A 12,594-nucleotide genomic window follows, 5' to 3' on the forward strand; every position below is an offset into this window, starting at 1 on the left:
ACGAATAGTGGGATTGACCGTCACATTATTACGCCCCACGGCTGAAAGGGCGAGCATGTTTGGTGGGACGGAGATTCGAGCCCGCGATCAGCAAATTGCGAGTCGAGCTCCCTAACCACCTGGCCATGCCGGGCTCCAATTAGTTTCAAATTGAAAAGGTCGGATTGTTTTTTTCGGTAATGTGTGATCAAGGGGGTCATTATTTACATTTCTTCTTTGTGTGAGTAATTCTTCTAATCATTCTATCCATGATCAATTATGTGTTAAAAAATCTTAAAACCTGCTCACCCTTTCAACCGGAGGCGTTATAATGTGATAGTCAATCCCACTATTTGTTGGTCAAACAGTAGCCCAAGAGTTGGCGGCGGTGGGTGGTGATGACTAGCTGCCTTCCCTCTAGTCTTACACTGCTAAATTAGGGACGGCTAGCGCAGATAGCCCTCGTGTAGCTTCGCGCGAAATTAAAAAAAAACAATCAGTCCCTGTTTCTTTCTCCCACAATTACATGCCTACTCTCTAATCCCTCTTAACTGAAGAAAGCTGGTGCTTTCTCTCGATCATGAGTTCACACTCTCTCAACTAAATAGGCTTGCGTGTATACTCGCAAGAATCAGCTGTAAGATGACTTTACAAAAACGTTTGGTATCGACAAATTTTCATTTATGTTGTGTTGCAACGAGAAGAAAATAAATCAATTCTTCATTAAATAGGACGATAATAAAGTCAGAATACGCTGCAAACGACACTTTACCACACAGAAAAATCAAGACACCACAAAGGTGGTGAATTTTGTTTTGGAATCTCGAAATGTCATGCAAAGCACATGAAAAAGCGAGAGCAATGTATCCGGTTTTGCTTTGATTAAAATAACTTTTTTTTTCGGGAACAATGTATCCGCTTTTGCTTTGATTAAAATATCTTTTTTTTTCGGGAGCAATGTATCCGCTTTTGCTTTGATTAAAATATCTTTTTTTTTCGGGAACAATGTATCCGCTTTTGCTTTGATTAAAATATCTTTTTTTCGGGACCAATGTATTCGCTTTTGCTTTGATTAAAATATCTTCTTTTTTTTCGGGAGCAATGTATCCGCTTTTGCTTTGATTAAAATAGCTTTTTTTCGGGAGCAATGTATCCGCTTTTGCTTTGATTAAAATAGCTTTTTTTTCGGGAGCAATGTATCCGCTTTTGCGTATAGCTTTTTTTCGCACATTGTTATTTTTATTGATCTTAATCAAAATATTTAGTTTGGAAAAGAAATCATTTTGATTTTTTTCGCAAAAAACAGTGATTAACATGGTTAGTTTAATAAAAACAACTCAGGATGTTTAAAACCATTTTCATCCAAGCAAAGCCGGTTACTCTACTTAAATTAAATAAAATTAAAATTTTATTTTATTATCTACTGTATTAAATAAAAATCTCTTTTAAAATTTCTGTGCAGATTGTATTATAAGTAACACTGATTGAACTTGCTTTAACCTTAGCTTTTTCAATAAGATATACAACTTTTCTAATCACATTAAAGATTATCATTACCTAATATGCATATTTACTTTGTAATTCTTGATTAAAGTAAGATAGTTGTGATCAGAGACAGTAACAGAAAATAAAATTAAAAGTTGGATTGTCATTTTGAACCGTATTCAGCATGATTCAATCATGTAATTGTAGAGGGTATTTTTAACGAAAGCTGTTCACTAAATGTGGTTGGAAAGGTTTATTTTCTTTCTTTTTTTCATTCGAGTACTTTCATTTATTTATTTTGTATAGCCGATTTTGGCTTTTCACGCAATAAATATCGTTCTCAGAACTGAAGAAAATATTCATAAATATTTTACGGCATAGCTTGTAATTCATGACATACAGTTGTATTTTGATGGTAATTGTCTAAATAGTGCATAATCATTGAATAAGTTAATTTACTTTTCTAAAACGGCTTAATGGTTGATAATCGTTTGTTCGTTGATTTCGCGCAAAGCTATTCGGGGACTATCTGCGCTAGACGTCCCTAATTTAGAAGGAGTTAGTTAGTCAAAAACACCTACCGTCAAGTCTTGCGTTACTCTCATCGAATAGTGGGATTGACCTTCATATTATAACTCCCCCATGGCTGAAAGAACGAGCATCTTTAGTAATGGAATACGAACACTCGACCTGCAGATTGCGATTCGAGTGCCAGAGCTAGGCTTAAGGTTTATCTGTTTACAGTACTTTTTTTATGCTGAGGATCATTTTACTTCCTTTGTTTAATCTTTTTATTTGTTAGTTTTGGTTTGACATGAAAATCAGGAAAAAAATACTGATATTTCCATTGATAGCAGATATAAACTACTATTTCATTAACAGTTCTAACGCATATGACAGATTTGAAGCTTTTAATGAATTCATCATTTCTTTTTTTCCAGTAAATTAACGGAGCCAAATAATGGATAAAAATAACTGTAGGTTCGTTTGAATTATTAATGACGCTATAGAATGTTATTCTATATTAACTTGTTTCAAGTTCCGAAAGTTTCATAACAACACGCGTGAGAAAAATAGAGAAGAATTATTGTGCAGCTGTCGACGTTCCCAAAATTATAAACTTTCATGCTAATATATTTGTATATCTCTTCATTTCTCTATAATCAGCAACAACCACATAACGTATTCATCTTTACAAGTCTTAGTTTCGGTCTCAACAATTACATCTTTACCATCCTCATTGATTTCCACACGCAGACAAGCAAACCCTCCTTCTGTGAAACAGCAGAAAAAGCATGACTGTTTCTCTACCAAATAGAGTCATTTCCTTTTACAATATTCAGATCAATAGTTCATCACCGAACAGACAGCTTCATCCCTAAAGATTAATAACAAGCTTGTGAACAAGCCTGACCCAGGGATGGCGTGCTGAGCCAGGTCTATTCTGTATGTAGTAAAGTTTCTATGCCTATAACGTACTCAAGAGGGAAACCGATATTATGAGATAATTTATCATTGTAATTTGTTCTTATAATGACGATACACTTAGATCCGCAGAAACCTTAAATTGAAATATTATGAGAATGGTTTAACAACTTTTGTTTCTGGAACTACTACTGTTATACAAGTGTGTGACGTATCACTACTTACTTGTATTACAGCAGTTTAGTAACAAATGTTTCGAGAATTTGATACCGAAACTGTATTCATAATAATAAATCTTTCAGAATAATACACGTTTTCCGTTAAAGTATTATTACAAAAGGTAATGATAATAAATCCACAACAAATAAATAATGACAAATTACGTTGTATCTATATAACTATTTGTTTTATTTTCGTCATCTTTACATACGTTGACCCCTAAGCTGAATTTATTCTATTAAAATTTCTATCCATTAACTCGGTAATGGAATACTGAATTTGTTATGTTTGTTTCGATACAGACTCAAATTATGTTGGCTATACCCTTTCTCAGTTGTTATTATTATATCTTTACCTTTAGTGAAATAATAAAGGCGGTAGTTAAGAAAGTGAATTTATCACAATACCAGTTTACAAGTCTGAATTGTATAGAACAACAAAATGGCGTATCAGTATTTTGTTTCGTAAAATATTTTAAACGTCTTCTTATTTTATAATATTTTATTGAAAATTCACGAGAGTTATATCCAGGAGAACATAGAAATAGATGTTTGTTTGTTTTCAATCTTTGTGCTTCTTACTTAAAGTTAAATGTAGAAATATGTGTCAAAAACAGAAAAGTTTAATAAGTTGTATAAAGTGTTTTTATTGCAAATCTGTATCAAAACAGAAAAGTTTAATAAGTTGTATAGAAGTGTTCTTATTGAAAATCTGTGTCAAAAAACAGAAAAGTTTAATAAGTTGTATAGAAGTATTGTTACTGAAAATCTGTGTCAAAAAACAGAAAAGTTTAATAAGTTCTATAGAAGTATTGTTACTGAAAATCTGTATCAAAAACAGAAATGTTTAATAAGTTGTATAGAAGCATTGTTACTGAAATTCAAACTTTCAAAGTTTTATTTCTCCCTTCTAACTATATTGCTATTTCGCCCAACGAGTTTGTTACGCCAAGCGATAATCAATTGTTTGACTGAATGTAAAGGGGAGTGCACATTTTTTATTTTATGAACCCGTTTAACTGGCTTAGTAGAACGTGGTTATTTATTAAACAAATATTTCGATTCCTATTTCAGTAACAATACTTCTATACAACTTATTAAACATTTCTGTTTTTGACACAGATAGAAATATATATATTGTACTGTTCAGTTCTTTCATAGAAATTATAAGGTGGCGCGAAAGTCACACGAAGGCACCAATGAGACAACGTATTCATTACATGGCTTTGTTATAGAACTAACTGGAATTACTTAGCCCATTTGTAATCACAATATCTGTCACGTTTAATTCAGGACTTACTTATTTTTCAAATCTAAAAGGATGCTTTATACTCGTAATTTATGAAATATCATGGAAAAACAGAAACAAAAGTATAAAAAGTCTGTCTGCGCGCCATAATATATTTTATAAACATCACGTAGTATAACTAGCACATATATATTTAAAACACAAACCAAAATGTTTATTAGAAAGCAAAAGGTTTCTGATGTTTTAACATAGCAAACTCGTCTGTTGTATCGCCCATAGTGATGTGTTGAGTAACTGAAAGACATTTTCTCCCGTTATGAGTTGTAAATGTATGTGGCAGTTCGAAATTTTTATTGAACTAGATGCAGAAATACCTGTGATTTATGCATTCATAAATTCGAATGATTTCGTATAGCCAAGAAAAGATGAATAATGCAAGCATGCCCGCATCAAATCAAAGAACTTGGCGTAAGAAGTATTCAACATTACTACCACTAAAGTTACACAGAGATGCAGTGTTTAAATTACTTCCTGTCTTCTTGTATCTTTTATGGGAAAAATGCATTTGATAAGGCATGGGTGAACTTGCGTAATATTATAATTAATGATATCTGAAATTTCATTAAAAAATACACGAATCCCTTGTCTTTAAAATATTTGTCTTTGTGGTAGATTGATCAATGAATGAAATCTATGTAAGAGTTTAAGAGTCTCAAGTCCAGTAATTTTTTCACGTTGATCATGATTACCTTTAGAATTTATGTAACTTGAGAGGATTCAATGACAAAAGTTATCAACCTCATTTTCATAGTTTAAGTTACCTGTACGATATAATTAACTGGTCACCTTATTATGGCTTCCACTTTATATTGTTTTGGACCTTGGTTTGTAGCTATTAAGGACTTGGAATCAATGTGAGAGAAAATTCACGATTTACTGACAGGTGTTATGTTTAATTATTTAAATTTGATTGAACTGAGTCCACGACTGGTTCACATACGTCAGCAGAGGATTATGATGTTAATAGTTCTAGCTACCAAACCTACCCTTTCGAACCTATTTTCTGTAATATCAAACATTTATTGAATATTTCCAGCGATTTAACTTTGACCAACGTAAACCACTCTCTTGATACTGCGATATTTCTATATATATTGGGATATGTCTGTATTCCCGTGATATTGTCTTGTTGCAGTTTCTTGGAAGTTATCCTTTTTAGGTAGTTAGTTTGACTTCCTATGGGAACACAGAGTGATCACCTTGCAACCTTGTATGTGATTAGTTGGAGCTAGAAAAACTCTTCTAGCTTTGAGAGTGTATTTGAATCTAATTATCTTGTTCCAGTTAGACCTCAATCCTGTTCAAATCTGTGTATTAACTACTATTTTTAAAATTTCTGCTAAACAATATCGAAAACTTAAAACATACATATATAAGTAAGAAATAACACCACGAAAGTATTAGTCCAAATAAAATGGAATTTTAGGTACTTTAATTCTCTTCTGTGGAATACGGTTCATTCGTAACTTCTTCTTAAACTTCATTATCAACGCAATGTTATTCCTACAGAAAAAGACAATTAATCCTTTATTCTTTAAACTTCAGTAGCTCACCTACCAGCTAAGTCATGTATTTCTCTGATTATTACTTTGTAGTTTGTCTATGTGTAACCCCCATTTAGAAGCGCCACAAGGTAATTTATTAGCACATTTTGAACTTATAACCAGGATTTAAGTGGCTCCTGTGAGAAATGGTTGTCATTTTGCCAATTAGCATTTGATCTTATGGAAGAAGAAAGAATTAAGGACCCCAAGTAATTGAAGAGAAATTTGCTACTAAAATGGAGTGTATTTCTGCAGTCTGCAAGAAATATACTGTCTATTTGCAGGCTAATAATAGCATCAATAGTATTACCAGTATAACATACCATTATCAGTCTATGTAAGCCTAGTTAGGAGAGACATGGCGCAGGCACTGTCTACGTCTAGTGTATTGGATTTGCTGGGAAAGATGGACTAGTAAGAGTCAAGACTTATGCCAGGCAAAGTGTTTGGTCTGCAAAAGCTCATGAACTGTGACAGAAAGAAGTGTGGCCTTGTATATAGCCATTTTGAGAATGCCTCTGCTATACCAAATATGTCAGCCATAATTTCAACACAGCCTGGCATCATATCATCTGCTTCGCTTGGTTCAAAAAAGACTAAAATGAAATAGATTACCACCTATCCATTATGCCCGGAATATAATTTCTATTATGAGATTTTCCTTGCTAGTAAAATGAAGCTCAGGGTTGTAATGTCTCTTTGAAGTACAGACCTGAGAAAATGATTCAAAGTACAAGTTTGTGAGATCAACTTGTCACGTAACTGTAGTCGTAATTTTAAGTTCCTTCCATACTTTAATAAATTGCATAATATATATATATATATATATATATGTGTGTGTGTGTGTACACCCTAATCTGAGCTTAAAACTTATATTTAATTAGACAACAAGTATTTTGAAAATCTAAATTTCTACTGTGTTTCACCAAACGTTTTGTGGTTTTGGGTTACAATTTAAACTGTTTATACATGTAAAGTTCACATGAAGGTTTTCTTCAGTGATGTGTAATATATTAATATGATAAGCTCTGGTGTGGCTACTAAATTATAGAAGGGAGCTAAATTCTACACACTTTAGATACATGTACTTCAGATCGTGAACATGTTAGATAACTATAAACTCGGATAAATCTGCAATTCCTAAAAAAAAATACATGTATGTATTATTTGAGTTTAAAATTTGTAGCAAGAGGTAGTTTTTAATTGATTTTTGTATTTCCGGTTGTATTTTTAGAAAATTATTCAAAATATTCATGATGGGAGCTTCATCTCACCACCTCAAGCCCTATATCTTGTTTGTTTGTTTTAAATTTCACGCAAAGTTACACGAGGGCTATCTGCGTAGCCGTCCCTAATTTAGCAGTGTAAGATGGTAGGCAGCTAGTCATCACCACCCACTGCCAACTCTTGGGCTACTCTTTTACCAACGAATAGTGAGATTGACCGTAACATTATAACGCCTCCACAGCTGAAAGGCAAGCATGTTTGGTATGACGGCGATTCGAACCGGCGATTCTCAGATTGCGAGTCGAGTGCTCTAACCACCTGGCCATGCCGGGCCTCCTGTATATTGCTACGCCTATGTTTATGACCTGTAATTACTGAAGATTTATGCTAAAAAATGTTGTGTATTACAATTTACCTAACTTTGATTTTATGCAAGGTTCATTCTATTCTTGAGAAGAATAGCCACCCCAGTTAGCTTAGCGACAAGTCTGCGAACTTATAACGCTAAAAATCAGGTTTCGATACCCTTGGTGGTTAAAGCGCTGACAGCCCATTGTATAGCTTTGTGTTTTAACTACAAACAAAACTTGAAAAATAATCACAACTATTTTTCTTCGTGTGTACATGACTTGAAACTCAACGGGTTTAGTGTAAACGGGTTTGGTTTTGAGACGCATTATGATATTTGCCAGACTGCCATTGAATTTTAACTTTAAATTTCTCTTATGTATCTAGAGTAAAATCAGAAATTATTACTTTGAACTAAGTTGTATCTTTCTAGATAGTCAACGTATCTGTATCAATGATTATATATTTATATATATATATATATAAACATGTGAAACATTGAGTTTCAACTGATGCAACTTAACTTCTCTTACTGAATTTGTAGGTGATATTTAATAACCAACTATAAGTGGTTTTATTCAAAGCTTAAGTGTATTAGTAGTGACTAGTGTTGCTTAAGTTGATACTGATATAGCTGTAATTAATGTTCTTCATTATCATTATGTAAATGATTTAAAGTTTAAATTTATTACCTTCAACATTTAAAGTTTAAATCTATTGGTTTTAAAATGTTTGATGTAAAAATTAGTCATCCGTAATTGAAGTATGGTAACATAACTAATATCCTGAAATGCAGTTTTACATTTACCTTCTTTGTTGTGTAAAATATTTAGTTAATGCTATATTGTTCCGTTGTTTTTACTTTTCATTCCGTTAACTAAAGCCTGTACAACTGAATATGGGTGCTACTGACATCAACATGCAGCTATTTTTCAGTATTGTATCTTGCCATGGGTCAACATGATCATGATCAGTAAGCGGTGGGTTGAGAAAACCTGTAGTCTCAATTGAATTGACGTTAATATATAGCACACCTATTTGTGTAATCCTTCTAATTTCTTAATGGTGATGATGTTTACACCATTCTTATGAGGATTAAGAAAAGGTTAACCGAGGTCACTGCTATAGCTATAGGATTAGAAAAGAAGGAAGAACGGCAGCTTGTTAGGTCGCTAATCTGTCCAGTACATGACAACACCATCGTTTTTGTAATATTTGATACTGTAGATATCTCCGCGGAAAACCTCTACCTATAATATCAATCCTCCTGCAGGAGATTCGTCATAATTGGCTGTTTTCAATCAACCGGTTCAGCAGACTACTCAGTTGTTGTATAAAGCAGCTAAAGTTATGTATGTCAATGGTAACATCCATAATTGTCTTAAGTATAGTTTCTTGAGGTTAATGCTATTGTAACTGCAGTAACACCAGAACCATGATGTAATTGGATTCACCACTAATTAAAACTGGCAGTGACCAAATACTCACAACTTTATTTCTTTTCTTTTTTCATGTGTATAGTTTGAAAATGAAAATATAAACCTGTCTCTCATTTCCATAAACCTGAATGATAAGCATGTCATGAGAGAGAGAGAGAAAGATGAATAACTTGCTGCCATCACTGATTACAGCTTGGACTTGGCTCACAAATCAAACCCAGACCCAATCGTTAAATAACCGTATTATATATTTGTTCAGGTCTTCTTGTGAATGATGAAATGTCGATGTAAGATGTAATTTCTATCTAAATATTATACTCACTGTTTCTAATAACGACGATCCTGCTGAAGCAATGGACACTATCATAATATTTTAAAAATTTAAAACGCCATTAACTGCGACATTACTGCGTTTATTTATGACTTATTCAGTTCTCTAACTGTAAGATGACCAGCAAATGTCGAATATAATTGTTTAAAAATCCCCACCTGCTTGCCACAATTTGTATTTCTTGACATTTCATTAGTAGGCATTGGCAATAACAATTATTATTGCAAGTTACATAAACTAAATAGAAAAATAGTAATCACGTGGATTACACTTAAACGTATTTATCTTCTTTTAAGTAATCTTGCACAAATTATAGTTTGGTGAAACACAATCTAGCTAAAGTTCGGGGTTTTGAGAATAGATATAAACATTTTATGTGACATTCAAAATAGTTCAGCATCTCATAAAATATGATACATAATAATTAGTTTCCACATCACTCCATAAAAATTTACACCAAATAGTTGAAAAACGTTCCTACAAGAAAACTAATTATTATATTTACAACATAACAATATTAATTTAAATTACTGTTAGTTTTCAAAATTATTCTTAAAAAGGAAACTATACTTGACATTCAAACTTGTTTATGAAGCAAAACATAAGATTAATTTAATATCTGAGTGCTGTTAAATATTATTACAAGATGGTCATACATTATAAACGGGGTGTCAGAAATCAACAACAACAACAACAACCAAAATCATGCCATATAAACTTGACAGTCCCAATATAAATTTAGGTCTGAAATGCCTTTAAATTGCAGAGTATCACCAACTGTTTTTTTTTTCTTTTTCGCTAAAAGTTCCTCTTGTAAACAAGATCTAAGACTTGCAACATCGAAATGATATTACAACACGTATTATGAGTGTATATTAAATAGAGGAAAATGTGAGGTAATAAGAAAAACTCTGCAATAAAATTAGTGAAATCATAATGAAAAAAACAAAAAATACAAGCTCTAGCAGAAATAAGAAAAGTCCAGATTGGCCTTTTTTCTTGTTATGGACTGTACGAAATACAGTTGTTTTCTCAATTTTTCATTGATCCACTAGAATTCACTAGAACATTCTCATAATGTAAAAGGTCATTGTAACTAAAAAGTGACATGAAAACGGCAACAGAAGATAAAATAACCGTGATCTTAATATCTTAGTGAAAGTATGACTAAGGAGAGGAAATGGAGACATCTGAAACCATACTTGCACCTGCCCTGCCCTCAAGCTAATTCTGTGCTAGATAACTATACTACAGCTGCAGAACTATCACTATAACTATGAAGGCAGGTGGCAGCCAAAGGAACATTTGAATTGGAAGCTCCAGGTGGAACATCACTGCCTCATTTTTTAGACTTACAATTCTTACGTAGAAAAAGTACCGTCAACGAGGTCATAATGATGTAACGAGTTACTGGTTTAATTTACGATGCTGCAGTTTCTGAAATGTCACTCTTTTTCGCAAACCAGCTGTCTTTCTTCCGCTTTCTATGTTGGAAAAAAAGTCCACTACTTCTAAACTATTTTCTGTGATTTCAAGGAAGTGGAGTCTTGTTTTCAAAATCATGCCACATCTATAACATTTAGAGTCGATAGTGCTATTCTGAAAGTAACCATATAAATACGAAGCCAAAGATTACTCAGAGAGGAAAACACGTTTGAATCTGTGTGTGAAGACGACAGAAAGAAGAAAAAAGACGTTTATTGATGACTAACCTTCATAAGAAATGTTCTAAAACACGATTGTTAAAAACTTGATGCATGGATACATATTAATTAATTTTAATGTTAGTGTACGTCTTTTTTTTCTACCTTCTTAAATACTTTTTTCTCTTTTAATGATCCTTTCAGCTACGAATATATGGACTATTATTGTCAGAATTCAAAAGCTTATTATTTGTGAAAATATATGTATATATTCTATTTAACAAGGTGGTCAAAATAATGTTTAAATGAACAAATATTCTGCCTTTTTTTCTTATAACGTTATACCCCTTTCTACAGAACTTTATAAAATCGTATAGTAATATGTTATTTGACTTCTGAAAAATTCAAAATGCTTAATTCCTTGGATATTTGCATATATATTAATAGTTAACATTAGAAACTAATGTTTGTATTCTGCAGTACCACTATATGGCGTCATAATGGAACTTAAGATTTTTTTTTTTAAACCCCCATCTCCCAAACAAAAGAATGCTACCTAGAAGCATTTCAGTAATAAAAACCGATTTCTGACTAATATTACTTTATTTTGCTTTTGTACCAGAATTGATTTTCATTTGTTTATTTCTCCCACCCGAGGGCGCTGTCCTACAGTCCGTCAAATCTCAACATCAAATAATTGAAACATTCCCAAACATTATTTTATTCCACTCTTCCCCACTCCGCATTTTTTGTAAGTGGTGAAATTATGAATATCCTCAAAGTCTGTAATAAGGAAAAAACTGAATTACTTCATTTCTTTTAGACAACACTATGGGCCTGGTTTTATTTCGAAAACTAGATGATTCAAGTTCCTGTAGTTGCTACGAGAGGGCAGTGCTGCACAAGCGATCCTACGATTTCCACCGTGATCCTTTGTCCTCCAGTAGGTTCACGTTATATGGTTGGCTTAGCGGTGAGTTTTGAAGCACGCGGGACTGTTTACTAAAGTAGTTGTCACTGGCTCCGCGCAGACTGATTTTGTGTAGGGCACACCAACACCAGTCAGCCAGCAGTGTTTGAATGGTTAGTGTAAAGCAGTGCTGATAGCCTCCTAGCCCCAGTGGCGAGACAGATTGTACAGTGTAGGCTCAAACCCTCGGAGCAGTGCGCACGTGCACTTTGAGGTCAGTATTAATTCAACCCAGGCCTAAGCAACATTGGAAAAGAAGAGTTTGTAGAAATTGACAAAGATCCTGGATGAGAAACTTTGAAATTTCAGTATGATATCAGGAAGTCATTCGTGGCTGGTGTTAAGCCTGCTGTTTTTCACAGTTAGTTCTGGTAAGATGACTTAGACACATACCTTTTATCTTTATTGTATAGTTTCTTCTTTTTTTTCCCTTAGAACAAGAGATTTAAGTTGTTTGGTTGTTACTTTTTGATTTTGATCATAAGAGGACAACTACATAGAGAGTGAATAACTCAACTAGTTTCAGAAATATTTATTTTAAACTTATTTTCCAAACATACAGAACAAATTATTTCATATCCTGCCATATTCAGATATATAGAAACCACTGACACATTGTGTTTATTTTTAAGAGCAATATTTATAAGGAAAAGAAGAAACAAATAGAAAGTAAGTA

This window comes from Limulus polyphemus, unplaced genomic scaffold (genome assembly GCF_000517525.1).
Source record: "Limulus polyphemus unplaced genomic scaffold, Limulus_polyphemus-2.1.2 Scaffold15, whole genome shotgun sequence".
NCBI lineage: Eukaryota > Metazoa > Arthropoda > Merostomata > Xiphosura > Limulidae > Limulus > Limulus polyphemus.